General features: G+C 41.9%; 1 long non-coding RNA gene across 1 annotated transcript; it reads right to left on the reverse strand.

Moving 5' to 3' along the window:
• Nucleotides 1-12,443: 12,443 nt before the first annotated feature.
• On the reverse strand, nucleotides 12,444-15,391 carry LOC115103588 (uncharacterized). Its single transcript, XR_003859614.2, has 2 exons — nucleotides 13,035-15,391; nucleotides 12,444-12,902 (listed from the first exon to the last, which is right to left on the reverse strand). It is a non-coding gene; the product is annotated as an uncharacterized LOC115103588 (long non-coding RNA).
• Between the last annotated feature and the right edge of the window lie 54 nt (nucleotides 15,392-15,445).

Consider the following 15,445-nt stretch of genomic DNA (forward strand, 5'->3'; position numbering starts at 1 on the left):
CTTAACACAGCGCGCATCCAACCCGGAAGCCAGCCGCACCAATGTGTTGGAGGAAACACCGTGCACCTGGCTACCTTGGTTAGCACGCACTGCGCCCGGCTCGCACCAGGAGTCGTGTTTTTCACTCTCACTCCGATATCATATTAGCATGACATTTACAGCTAATTCCCTGTAATTCTACACATTTTGACATGGGGTGGGGATACATTGTTGCAGTTTTAAAGCTAATTCCATGCAATTCTACATATTTTGCCAACAACTTATGTCATGCTAATATGATATCTGAGTGAGAGTGCCAAACAAAATTTCACAGTATTATTCCAACATCATAGTGTGAACTTATATATTAAAACAGGAAAATCACTTTTTTTGGCTACACTGAGCCTTTAAAAATGAACTATGCAGAAATCTCCAGTTCCTGTTTGCAAAAATTCTAATAGTTTGCATAATTTCAGTTTATCTGACAAAACAAGAAAGTATAGTGTAGAGAATATTGTGCCATATAAACAACTGCCACATAATGAAAGTGCGTGTGACACCCACATTTACTGAAAATAAGATACACTATATACACAAAAATATGTGTGTGGACACCCCTTCAAATGAATGGTTTCTGCTATTTCAGTCACACCTGTTAATGACAGGTGTATAAAATTGAGCACACAGTCATGCAATCTTCATAGCTCAGTGACTTTCAACGTGACACCGTCGTAGGGTGCCACCTTTCCAACAAGCCAGTTCGTCAAAAAATCTGTCTTGCTAGAGCTGCCCCGATCAACTGCAAGTGCTGTTGTTGTGAAACAGGTCGTCTAGGAGCAACCACGGCTCAGCCGTGAAGTTGAAAACCACACAAGCTCACAGAACGGAACCACCGAGTGCTGAAGCGTGTAGCGCTTTTAAAATGTCTGTCCTCGGTTGTAACACTCGCAACTGAGTTCCAAACTGCCTCTGGAAGCAACATCAGCACAATAGCGTTCGTCAGGAGCTTCATTAAATGGGTCTCCATGGCCAAGCACCAGGGCCTAAAGTACTGCACTATGTAGGGTATACCGTGCCATTTGGGATGGCGTCCAAATGTCCATCTTCTAAACTGTAAAATTGAACTGGGTGGCACAACTATCAACTCAAGTCCTAAACTCAAGTCCTAAACTTTGAGTTTCGCGTCTTAAACAAGTCATAATGTGCTCTCCGCCAAATGTAATACCATTTCATTTTTTAACAAGAGTAATAGTTAGTATATTACATTTACGCAAATCGCAAAAATTCTTAAAAAAAATATCTGTATATTTATTACTTTCCAAATAAATGTTACATTTTGATGGAAATACATGGGTAGGCATGATAAAGACCCACCCCCCAATAGTGATCGACTATCGAGGATCGCTATGGGGCGCAATCGGGCGATGTAGGCTTGTACACAATCGCCCAGCCCAACCACAATCGCCCAACTTTGTTTTAGGAACAGCAGTAACATCGGGCAGGATTTAAGCTACCAACTGCCTAGCAAGTTGTAGCTCAATCTTGAGTACAATGATCACGTTCCCACACTGACTGACTGTGTGGAGGCTCATTGATTTAACGTTACGTTAGCCTACATAATACACTAGTAAAGTAATAAAATATATATCTGCCAGCTATATTAGCCACGACTTACCGTTCTTTGTGCAGCTTCAAATGTCGAACAAAGTTGGAAATTGTTGCGCCTCCATCTGTAATTTTCTTCCCGCATGTTTTGCAAGTTGCAATCCGTTTTTTGTTGATACAGCATCATCTTTTTCTCCAAAAAGAATCATTATGGATATCATCTTTCCAAGGGCTCCATCTGAATTCACCCGCCGACGTTCCTCTGCACTGCCACGCACAACTTTTTCTCAGCTGGCACAATTTCATTGGTTGCTGTCCGATTCAAACTGTAATCTGTTAAATGAAGAGTTTATGGCCGCACACTTTTTAAAATAGCATAATTTTTAATATTTGACCTTGGGGAAGGTATCAAGTCAGGTCGAGTCATAAGGCTCAAGTCCAAGTCAAGTCAGGAGTGTCACGCCCTGACCTTAGTTATCTTTGTTTTCTTTATTATTTTGGTTAGGTCAGGGTGTGACGAGGGTGGTATGTGTGATGAGTCTTGTCTAGAGTTTTTTGTACATCTATGGGGTTTTGGTTTGTCTAGGTAATGTAGGTCTATGGTGGCCTGAATTGGTTCCCAATCAGAGGCAGCTGTTTATCTTTGTCTCTGATTGGGGAGCCTATTTAGGTTGCCATTTTCCATTTTGGTTTTGTTGGGTTATTGTCTATGTATAGTTGCCTGTGTCAGCACTTGATGTTTATAGCATCACTTTTGTATAGTTTGTTAAGTGTTCATTATAAGAAGAATGTATTCTAATCATGCTGCGCTTTGGTTTCCTCTATATGACGAACGTGACAACGAGCCATTGGTGTCAAAGTCGAGTTGCAAGTCATCATATTTGGGACTTGAGTCTGACTCCAGTCCAAGTCATGTGAATTGAGTCCACACCTCTGGCCTGTACAATAAAAAAAAAGATACTATCAAGATACTGTACCTCAGTACACTCCACAAGTTTAAATGGTTTACATTTTTTTGCAACGATTAAGCATTTCATTTTACAGAGTACTATGCTGCATCCCGTGCATATGACAATCAACTTTGATTTGATTTGACAATCCCAAAAAAAGACCAAGATCACTCAGATGTCTGCAGATCATGGCCATTTATTTCAGGGACATTATGGAAGAAGCTACAGCATTGCTATACTTTTGGATTGTTGATGAGAGCCACACTAGTGTTTCTTCTGTGGATTTTCATTGGACCCGTGGCCCTATGTTCTGTCACTGCAATGAGCTATGGATCTAAAATGGCACCTTAGTATAACAGCTGTGTTGGACTGTCTGTCTGAGACTATAAGGCTGGCATCATAGAAAATTATCAATGATGGTCATGGTTTGAACTGAAGCTCCAGACAACAACAGTGGTTGCTGTCTCATGGATAGTTCATAGCTAGCTCAAATCAAAGTGAAATCAAAGTTTATTACAGTGAAATGCTTACTTACAAGCCCTAACCAACAGTGCAATTTTTAAGTAGAAAATAGGTACTAGGTTAACAATAGATAAGTAAAGAAATACAAAAAATTAAACAGTAAAATGACTGAAAATAACAGTAGCGAGGCTAAATACAGGTGGTACCGGTACAGAGTCAATGTGCGGGGGCACCGGTCATTTAGGCTAATTTAGGTAGTATGTACGTGAATATATAGTTAAAGTGACTAGGCATAGATGATAAACAGAGAGTAGCAGCAACGTAAAAGAGGCAGGTGGGTGGCGGGACACAATGCAAATAGTCCGGGTATTCAATGTGCTCATAGTCGGGCTAATTGAGGTAATATAAATTATATATATATAATATATATATATATATATATATATATATATATAATAATAATATATATAAATATATATACAGTGGGGCAAAAAAGTATTTAGTCAGCCACCAATTGTGCAAGTTCTCCCACTTAAAAAGATGAGAGAGGCCTGTAATTTTCATCATAGGTACACTTCAACTATGACAGACAAAATGAGGGGAAAACATCCAGAAAATCACATTGTAGGATTTTTAATTAATTTATTTGCAAATTATGGTGGAAAATAAGTATTTAAACAAACTTAATGATTGTGCTGGAGACGTGCCTGGCCATGCAGTCATGAGTGAACAGGAAGTACAGGAAAGGGAGCATGCACCCCTGGGGAGCTCCAGTGTTGAGGATCAGTGTGGCAGAGGTGTTGCTACCTACCCTCACCACCTGGCTGCGGCCCGTCAGGAAGTCCAGGATCCAGTTGCAGAGGGAGGTGTTTAGTTCCAGGATCCTTAGCTTAGTGATGAGCTTTGAGGGCACTATGGTGTTGAGTGCTCATGTTCATCATTCTTAAACCTTCCCTGCTCCCATCTATGCAAATATACTGTATGTTTTCTCTTGCTCCAAAATCACTCTTTTTCCTACTGTCCTGGAACAGCAGTGGGACACGTAATAATTCAGTTGCTAAGCAGACTCTGATATATTTCAGATGATGTTTTTCCCCCCCATCTTATTCATGTGGGTATTCATTAAACCACTTATAACGACTGTCTTCGGGTGAAAGAGAGGAGGACCAAAATGCAGCGTGATGATAATCCATATTTTAAATGGGATACTTAAACAACGAACAAAACAATAAACCGACAAAAATCAACAAAGACGAAACAGCCCCGTAACATGAACACTGGAAACAGGAACAATCACCCACAAAATACCCAAAGAATATGGCTGCCTAAATATGGTTCCCAATCAGAGACAACAATAGACAGCTAATTGAGAACCAATCTAGGCAACCATAGACTTACAAAAACACCTAGATAGGTGCCACCCCCATAAACATACAAAACCCATAGACAAGACAAACACATACATCACCCATGTCACACCCTGACCTAACCAAAATAACAAAGAAAACAAAGAATACTAAGGTCAGGGTGTGACACCACTATAGCAAACTTTTTTTGGCCCACGACCACATTTTAATATCTGAAAATGATTGCGACCCCAACCATGTGAAAAAAATGCATGTAATTAACAGCCAATGTTTACTTTGTTATTTGGGGCTATGGCAGTTCATTGTAAAACATTCTAACAGTATTTCTGATTGTGTTCTCAAATCACCATCATATGCTTTTAATGTGGGGCTATGACAGTCCATTTTAAATTAGTCTCTTATCTCTTAATGTCTCTTATCTCACCACCACTAATTAGATGGGTGTACTTGATCCATGTCGCGTCAGAGCTTCTCAAAGTCAGGGGGTGTGGTCGACAATGCGCACCTCATCTCTCCTGTCACATCCAGCCTGGATCGATATTTTATTTTTCTAATACAGATGAGAGCACTGAATCAGAGTACCATGAGTTTTAATGCTCCGAGGGAGACGGCACAGTATTCCCTTTGAGTCATGAACCAAATCTCCTCCATAGTGACCTGCCTTATCTGCTGCATGACAGCTCGATCAGCTGTTCGATTTCATTTAAGGGCATGTCAGCTGAGCCAGGGTCACAGTCAAACGGATTTAGCTGATTTGTTCACTCATCTGTATAAATGTTTTGTATTTCCCCTTCATGCTTGCGTTCAGTTCGTTCAGTTTCCCAAATATGTCAGTCTACATAGGCAAGGAAACACATTTTCACACAGAAAGTCAACAAAGTGTTTTACATCCATTGCGAATAACAACAGTCCCTCTCCAATTCAAAAAATCTTTCCAACACTCCTCCTCGATAACCACCAAGCCTCGGTGTGAAATAGAACATTGTCATGCTTTGATCCCATATCTCCACATAGTTTTGCGAACAGGCATGTACGATGTAGTTTACAATCGAAGTTACCTGCTGCATATCTCAGAGTTCTGCGCTCAGCTCTTTTGTTAATCTCGGTGTACTGATTATAGACAAACACTGTCAGTAAAATTGCCTTACTGATGAGCTCAGTGACTTTCAACGTGGCATCGTCATAGGATGCCACCTTTCCAACAAGTCAGTTCGTCATATTTATGCCCTGCTAGATCTGCCCGGGTGAACTGTAAGTGCTGTTATTTTGAAGTGGGACCTTTAGGAGCAACAACGGTTCAGCCGCAAAGTGGTAGGCCACACAAGCTCACAGAATGGGAGTGCGCCGAGTGCTGAAGCACGTAACGCGTAAAAATCATCTGTCCTCAGCTGCAACACTGACTACCAGTTATAACTGTTCGTCAGGAGCTTCACGAAATGGGCTTACATAGCAGCTCAGTCGCACAAAAGATTACCAATGGCAAGTGAAATGAAAAGTGCCGGCTGGAGGGGTGTAAAGCTCACCGCCATTGGACTCTGGAGCTGTGGAAATGGATTCTCTGGAGTGATGAATCACACTTCACCATCTGGCAGTCCGGCAGTCGAATCTGAGTTTGGCGGATGCCAGGAGAACACCACCTGCCCCAATGCATAGTGCCAACTGTAAAGATTGGTTGAGGAGGAATAATGGTTTGGGGCTGTTTGTCCTTGTTTGGGCTAACCCCTTCAAATCAAATTTTATTGGTCACATACACATGGTTAGCAGATTATAATGCGAGTGTAGCGCAATGCTTGTGCTTCTAGTTAGACAGTGCAGTAATATCTAACAAGTAATCTAACAAATTCACAACGACTACCTTATACACACAAATGTAAAGGGGTAAATAAGAGTATGTACATATAAAAAAAATATATGGATGAACGATAGCCGTGCGGCAGAAGCAAGATTCAGTAGATGGTATAGAATACAGTATATACATTTGAAATAAGTAATGGAGGATATGTAGACATTATTAAAGTGACGTTATTTAAACTGACCAGTGATACCTTTATTAAATCCATTTATTACATTAATTAAAGTGGACAGAGATTTGAGTCTGTATGTTGGCAGCAGCCACTCTATGTTAGTGATGACTGTTTAACAGTCTGATGGCCTTTAAATAGAAGCTGTTTTTTAGTCTCTCAGTCCTAGCTTTGATACACCTGTACTGACCTCGCCTTCTGGATGATAGCGGGGTGAATAGGCAGTGGCTCGGGTAGTTATTGTCCTTGATGATTTATTTGGCCTTCCTGTGATGTCGGGTGCTGTAGGTGTCTTGGAGGGCAGGTAGTTTGCCCCCGGTGATGCGTTGTGCAGACCTCACTACCCTCTGGAGAGCCTTACGGTTGTGGGCGGAGCAGTTGCCGTACCAGGCAGTGATACAGCCCGCCAGGATGCTCTCGATTGTGCATCTGTAGAAGTTTGTGAGTGCTTTTGGTGACAAGCCAAATTTCTTCAGCCTCCTGAGGTTGAAGAGGCGCTGCTGCGCCTTCTTCACGATCCTGTCTGTGTGGGTGGACCAATTCAGTTTGTCTGTGATGTGTATGCAGAGGAACTTAAAACTTGCTACCCTCTCCACTACTGTTCCATCGATGTGGATAGGGGGGTGTTCCCTCTGCTGTTTCCTGAAGTCCACAATCATCTCCTTAGTTTTGTTGACGTTGAGTGTGAGGTTATTTTCCTGACACCACACTCCGAGGGCCCTCACCTCCTCCCTGTAGGCCGTCTCGTCGTTGTTGGTAATCAAGCCTACCACTGTTGTGTCATCCGCAAACTTGATGATTGAGTTGGAGGCGTGCGTGGCCACGCAGTCGTGGGTGAACAGGGAGTACAGGAGAGGGCTCAGAACGCACCCTTGTGAGGCCCCAGTGTTGAGGATCAGCGGGGTGGAGATGTTGTTGCCTACCCTCACCACCTGGGGGCGGCCCGTCAGGAAGTCCAGTACCCAGTTGCACAGGGCGGGGTCGAGACCCAGGGTCTCGAGCTTGATGACGAGCTTGGAGGGTACTATGGTGTTAAATGCCGAGCTGTAGTCGATGAACAGCATTCTCACATCTATGAGTTGATACAGTTAACTACAATGCTTGTTACATGTAATAACACTGCAACAAGTGTTACCGTATTGGTATTTAGTAGTTTTTTACGCTGAATTATGTAATTATTCAGTTATCAGACAGAACATGTGATATAAACCTAGTCTGTGCGCCACGGAAAAATTCACTTCAAAGCTTTGCCGCCATCTAGTGGAGATAAGGGAATATTTGCGTAGTGAATCATGAGAAACTAAACTGAGAAACTGAACATTTTGTGACTTGAAGATAGATGACTGATTTCCCTAATGGGTTCACACCAATAAAAATGTATTTTTCGTTTTATGGACAGCAAGCTACTCACAACATCAATGTGAACACACGGTACAGCCACTTGGGTTTTGAACAGCGGCGTCACAAAGGCAATTGCCATAGAAATATAACTCAAGTTCTAGTGACATGAAGTGATTTCCAAAATAGGTTTATCAATCGCTTTTCTCACGTACACAGATCTTGTTATCTGTAGGCTGTTGTGGATTCGTATACTTTAAAGCATCTTTTTTTGCTTGTGCTTGCATCAGCAAGTAAGACATTCAAGAGATCATGAGTAATAATGATAAATTATGAGTAATAATGATAAATTATGAGATTAGGATGAATGATCTCTTGTTTTTAGCTTTTCTCACAAATGACTTTTCTTTTTCTAAATCCAGGTGCGTGTATGATGGATACAAACCCTTACGTGTTAGGACAGGAAGACCAGCATGGAACTCTAAGTAGCCCACAATGTTTGATTGCTGTAATAGCAGATGCATAGTTTTGTAATCTATCAGGTAATTGACAGCACTTGATCTCTCTCATCACTTTACTCAAATACAACTGACAGTTTTCTGACCCTTTGCCCATTAATGTAGGTGTTGGGTTACTTGACTGGACTGAGAAATGTAACTTATATACCCTGCAAAAAGTCACACGTTTTGTCTAAAAATGTTGTACACTGCTTCTGACTAGGGCCTGACTACTTTTGTACAGGTTTGGTCAAAGATAGTGCACTATATAGTGAACATTTGGGATGCAACCCTGAGTGATGATGCAGTCCACCTCCAGTTCCTCTGGCTGTAGGGAGACAAGTCAGGCTGCAGTGACATCAGGATCCAGAGTCAGTGGAGAGCAGCGTCTTCAGAAACCCAGCAAACAGCGCTCCCAACAGGGCTTCAGTGTACTACAGAAACTGTCTGCGGAGTAAGTTCAGTTACAATGTATCTACATTACCAGTCATAAGTTTGGACACACCTACTCATTCAACAGTTTTTCTTTATTTGTACTATTTTCTTAATTGTAGAATAAAAGTGAAGACATACACTATGAAATAACACATATTTCATATACTATGAAATAACACACCTGAAACCCCACCTCTTTAAGGAATACCTAGGATAGGATAAAGTAATCCCTCTCACCCCCCCTCCCCCTGAAAAGATTTAGATGCACTACTGTTCCACTGGAGGTCATAAGGTGAATGCACCAATTTGTAAGTCGCTCTGGATAAGAGCGTCTGCTAAATGACTTAAATGTAAATGTAAATGATAATGTAGTAACCAAAAAAAGTGTTAAACAAATCAAAATATATTTGAAGATTGTTCAAAGTAGCCACCCTTTGCCTTGATGACAGCTTTGTACACTCTTGTCATTCTCTCAACCAGCTTCAATAGGTAGTCACCTGGAATGCATTTCAATTAACAGGTGTGCCATGTTAAAAGTTAAGTTTATTTCCTTAATGCGTTTGAGCAAATCAGTTGTGTTGTGACAAAGTAGGGGTGGAATACAGAAGATAACCCTGTTTGGCAAAAACCAAGTCCATATTATGGCACGAACAGCTCAAATAAGCAAAGAGAAACGACAGTCCATCATTACTTTAAGACGCAAAGGTCAGTCAATCTGCACAATTTCTAGAATTTTGAAAGTTTCTTCAAGTGCAGTCGCAAAAACCATCAAGCTCTATGATGAACTGGCTCTCATGAGGACCACCACAGGAAAGGAAGACCCAGAGTTACCTCTGCTGCAGAGGATAAGTTCATTAGAGTTACCAGCCTCAGAAATTGCAGACCAAATAAATGTTTTGCAGAGGTCAAGTAACAGACACATCACAGAGGGCGGTGAGCATGAAGCCTCTGGATCCACTGAGCTGCGTGAAGCTTTGTCACCAGGCTCTCGTTTGCTCCACTCCCACTACCAGCCTGGCAGCCAGCAACATTTTGTCTGTTGTTCTGCACAGCCTAAAGGACACCATTGGTGCATTTCTGTCCGAAGAGGTCGCAAGGCCAGAGTTGGAAAAGGCTATCAGCCAAAGCCTGGTCAACTCTGTGATGGTGACCCTGAAGAGTCTGCTGATGCTGGCTGCCCAGGTTCCTGTGGTGCAGGGGGACAACTCCACCCTGAAGACCTCAAGAGTAGATCCCACATGGAACCACAGAGATCTCAGATCTGATCCCAATTATAACCACGAAGATCTCAGAGCTGATCCCAGCTGTAACCATGGAGACTGTCACTGGAATTTCATAATTCCTATTAATTGTACATGAATTAAATCACTCGGTCTATTTTATAAGAATTAAGATTCCTATTTGCATAAAAGATGGAGACCAGTCTTGTCAAAATTAGATAATTGTATTTATTCTCAGAGCGCGCTGCCATGTAACCACGAACAGTTTATATACAAAATAAGACATCATAGGAGGAAAAACGTTTTATAACCTGTCAACCAGGATTCCAACAAGTTGAAAAGTTCCTTCCAACCCACTAGCTCGCTCAATCCAGACACACACTTATCTATTAACTTCTGGAATCTTCACCTTCATCCATCACTATTTAGAAGACAGTTTCAGATAATGGAAAACCCAGGAAAACACTCTCTGCCTTATCTAAACACTCCAGAGCTAAGTTGAGTCGGTTCAACCATAGGTTAACGACCCTTTCTGCTTACTTCAAAACCCACAATTCCAGTCCCCTCCAACCTGGCTGGAATGGTATTTATTTAATTTAATTACCCCCTGTTTCATGCTCCACAATCCCTTCCTTATGAACTAATATTATTAATCAGATATAATAAAACAGTATACGTTTAATTAGTTATAGCTCTATTTAAAATGTAGATATTGTTTAGTCATTATTCATGAAATTCCTAACAGAGACCTCAGAGATGATCCCAGACAGAACCATGGAGCCTCCAGGGTGTTTGTAACGGCTTTCTTCCTGGGAAGGAGAGGCGGACCAAAATGCAGCGTGGTTAGAGTTCATGTTATTTTAATAAGGTAACTCAACACAAACAGACTACAAAACAATAACCGTGAAAACCGAAACAGTCCTAACTGGTGCAGAAAACACAAAGACAGGAAACAATCACCCACAAATCCCAACACAAAACAGGCTACCTAAATATGGTTCCCAATCAGAGACAATGACTAACACCTGCCTCTGATTGAGAACCATATCAGGCCAAACATAGAAATAGACAAACTAGACACACAACATAGAATGCCCACCCAGCTCACGTCCTGACCAACACTAAAACAAGGAAAACACACAAGAACTAAGGTCAGAACGTGACAGTGTTCCTCAGACATAGCTGTGGATAAGAACCACATCTCCCTCCAAGATGAGGACATGGCTTATGAGGCCAGCATCACCGCCACCTGAATCTGGTGAATCCCAAAATGGACAGAAGGTCCACCTCTTCCAGGGGGGGGCTCTCAGTATCCATGCCCCAGGCGTGCCTTCCTGGACTCCAAGGACCTAGAGGGGTTCCTTCGCAGCCCAAACCTCCGCCACTTCTCTGAGCAACTGATCTGGCACGTTGCACGACTGATCCTGGAGTCCAAAATGGCGAAGACCACGTCTATGAGAAGGTGTTTCTCATACACAACAGTGGCCAACCTAAGTGGAGGCCTTGACCTGTCCACAGAGTGCTGTACTGAGCTCCTCTACAGCTTTGTGGAGGGTGTGGTCAAAAACCTTCTGGAGACCTTCTTGAGTGTTCCACACAACCCTCCTGTGGAATCCTTCATGGAGGATTACAGCTGCATGGAAGAAAGGAACTGGGTGGTCTCTCCCAACTCTCTCTCATGGCAGTAGTGTATGTCTGGCCTCTCCCACCCTGAGTGATAATGACTCCACAATCACACAACAGTCAGGTGAAGTGGGCATGGTCAAGCCCAGCTCTAGGAAAACCATCAATGCTCTTCTATCTGACATGTTCATTGACAGAGTTGGAGAACTTCTCGAAGAGGTTTGTGATGTGAGCGAGGTTGAACAGACTGCTGCCAGAGGTGATGATGATGATGTTGAACGTACTTCAATCAATGGTAAGATATCTGTACAAGCATATTTGGTTTGATCAACATAGGTCTGTCCATAATGAGTCCATACAAAGCTAAGATGATTAGTAAGTCAGATTGGCTGTATTGGAATAAAAATCGGACTTTAGCAACATGGTATTTGTACGATGCACAACCTTAGAGCTGTCACATTTCTTTAAGATAAGTCAATGTATAGATTATTGATGGTATCAACATGACATAAGGACACAAAATGCATGATGTCAGAGACTTCGTCTTCTCTTGAAACTGAGGCCACCAATAGCGATGTCACTGGCTGTGAGAAGAACTCCGACACCCTTTGGATGACAGGGTAACTGGATGAGTGCAGAGCTGAATCAGTGGACTCAGTCGAGACAGAGCACAGCACCTCATCCTTCTGGCAGTCATTTCCCAGCCAGGCTTCCTTCAAGGCAGATGCCTCATCAGATGCTTCCTCACTGGTCTCATTGGAGACGGTGGTAAAACTCAGCTCTGCTAACAATGCTGCATTAACAGCTGACCGTCAGAACATTGCTGTGACTCAGCGCAGGTCACAAAGGCTAGCGCTGCGTCCCCTGCTGCCAGACTGCTGAGGGGACTCCCATTGAGAGAGCAAAACTATTATCACTATATTTAACAGACAATTAAACATTCAAATACATTAAAATTAAGTATCTTTATTTCAATTAATTGATTAGAGAAATACATTATCGCAAACAAGTGGATGTCTGCGGTTAACAGCAGCGTAAGGTGCCTGCAACTCTATCAAAGACAGCAAGCTTTCAGAACAAAAGCCAGAAGAAATATTCCAATCCTCGTAAAGGAAAGAACTTCAATAATTCAGTGGCACCCCTGCCTGGTAATTTTTCCTAACATCACAAATGCTTACTTCACAGGTTACCTTTGAATTTTGTGTGGAAATCAGTTAAATCCATTGTGGTGAAATGTGTTAAGCTGTGTACCATTTAAATACAGGTGACAGCAGCTATTACAGGCCTGTCAGAGCACTGATCTCTTGTTGATCTGTACTGTAGTTTCAGCTGCTACAGAGAAACACAAGAAGCACTCCTTTGGCTCCCGCTTGTCCTCTGCCTTCGCCAGGTTCTTTTTTGGATGCTGTGGTAGATCAGACAGTAGAGAATAATATCAGCCACAAAGGTTAACACCAGACATATTTCAACACTGGGTTTAAATAGTAAAACCCACATGAAAAAAAATAAACATAATTGCACTCAAGTTCAACCATACCACAGCTTTTCCTTTATTGACCATCTCCCGATAAAGTCCGCCACATCTACATCAGATCTTTCACAAACAAGCAACAAACAGGTAATAATTATGTATCCTTAATTACCTAACTGATTAATTTAATCAAAAATCATCACATCAAAAGCATTACAACTATTTTTTTTTTCAACTCTGTAGTAGCACACAAAGACCAAATAATTCTTACACAATGTCTATATAATTGGTAGTTTTGTCCCATTATCCCAGTTTTTCTTTATAATTGTTGGCCACACTTTATTTGTATAGTCCCATATAGATGAACTACAGATGGTGATAGTATCAACTAAGTAGCTGTTGATAAGCAAATGTCTGCTAAGGTTACGTTTATGATTAGGTTTAGAATAAGGGTTAGGGTTAAGGTTAGGGCTAGGCTAAGGTTTAGTGTTAGGATAAGGGTTAAGGTTAGTGGATAGTTAGTTGAAATGTTTTTGTTAGTTTTTGAACATCGACTGACCATCTACAACCCATCTACTTGGGACTGTCCAAATAAAGTGTTACCTAAATGTTTCGCCCCAGAAGGTTTTGCAGCAGTAAAACATGACAAAGTAAATGTTTCCTGATCAGAAAACAATGCCGTACCGCACATAATGACAGCCGAAGATGTCAGTTCTTTTGAAACACACACACTTTAAATGCATTAATACATACAGACATATGCTATTTTAATAATAGGTACAATATATTATCTTTGTTTTTAACATAGTAATATCTGGTTAATAATAATGTATTACATTTTTTATGTCATACATGTATAATTTACATGTTGTTCATAATTACACATTTGTTATGTATGCCACAAAATAAAACATCCTGTTTAAAAAAAATCATATCTGTAGTATATACAGCACCAGTCAAAAGTTTGGACACACTTACTCATTCAAGGGTTTTTCTTTATTTTTTATTATTGTTTACATTGTAGAATAATAGTGAAGACATCAAAACTACAAAATAACACAGTCCTGTAGTACCCAAAAAAGTGTTAAAAAGTAGCCAACCTTTGTCTTGATGACAGCTTTGCACACACTTGGCATTCTCTCAACCAGCTTCATGACGTAGTCACCTGGAATGCATTTAAATTAACAGGTTTGACTTGTTAAAAGTTCATTTGGGGAATTTCTTTGAGCCAATCAGTTGTGTTGTGACAAGGTAGGGGTGATATACAGAAGATAGTCCATATTATGGCAAGTACAGCTCAAATAAGCAAAGAGAAACGACAGTCCATCATTACTTTAAGACATACAGGTCAGTCAATTCAGGAACATTTCAAGAACTTTGAAAGTTTCTTCAAGTGCAGTCGTAAAAACCGTCAAGCGATATGATGAACTGGCTCTCATGAAGGCCTCCACAGGAAAGGAAGACCCAGGGTTACCTCTGCTGCAGAGGATATGTTTATTAGAGTTACCAGCCTCAGAACTTGCAGCCCAAGTAAATGCTTCAAAGGGTTCAAATAACAGACACATCTTAACATCAACTGTTCAGAGGAGACTGCTTGAAACAGGCCTTCATGGTCGATTTGCTGCAAAGAAACCACATCTAAAGGACACCAATAAAAAGAGACTTGCTTGGGCCAAGAAACACAAGCAATGGACATTAGACCGGTGGAAATCGACTGACCATAAGTTCTGATAAGTTCAAATTTGAGATTTCTGCTCCAACCGCCGTGTATTTGTGAGACGCAAAGTAGGTGAACGGATGATCTCTGCATGTGTGGTTCCCACCGTGAAGCATTGAGGAGGAGGTGTGCTGGTGAGGGGTTGCTTTGCTGGTGACACTGTCGATGATTTATTTAGAATTCAAGGCACACTTAACCAGCATGGCTACCACAGCTTTCTGCAGCAATACCCCATCCCGCTTAGTGGGACGATCATTTGTTTTCAAGAGAAAAATGACCCAACAAACCTCCAGCCTGTGTAAGGGCTATTTGACCAAGAAGGAGAGTGATGGAGTGCTGCATCAGATGACCTGGCCTCCACAGTCACCCGACCTCAACCCAGAGCGCTAAGAACCTTGGCGTGATCCTGGACAACACCCTGTCGTTCTCAACTAACATCAAGGCGGTGGCCCGTTCTTGTAGGTTCATGCTCTACAACATCCGCAGAGTACGACCCTGCCTCACACAGGAAGCAGCGCAGGTCCTAATCCAGGCACTTGTCATCTCCCGTCTGGATTACTGCAACTCGCTGTTGGCTGGGCTCCCTGCCTGTGCCATTAAACCCCTACAACTCATCCAGAACGCCGCTGCCCGTCTGGTGTTCAACCTTCCCAAGTTCTCTCACGTCACCCCGCTCCTCCGCTCTCTCCACTGGCTTCCAGTTGAAGCTCGCATCCGCTACAAGACCATGGTGCTTGCCTACGGAGCTGTGAGGGGAACG

Source organism: Oncorhynchus nerka, linkage group LG21 (assembly GCF_034236695.1).
Source record: "Oncorhynchus nerka isolate Pitt River linkage group LG21, Oner_Uvic_2.0, whole genome shotgun sequence".
Taxonomy (NCBI): domain Eukaryota; kingdom Metazoa; phylum Chordata; class Actinopteri; order Salmoniformes; family Salmonidae; genus Oncorhynchus; species Oncorhynchus nerka.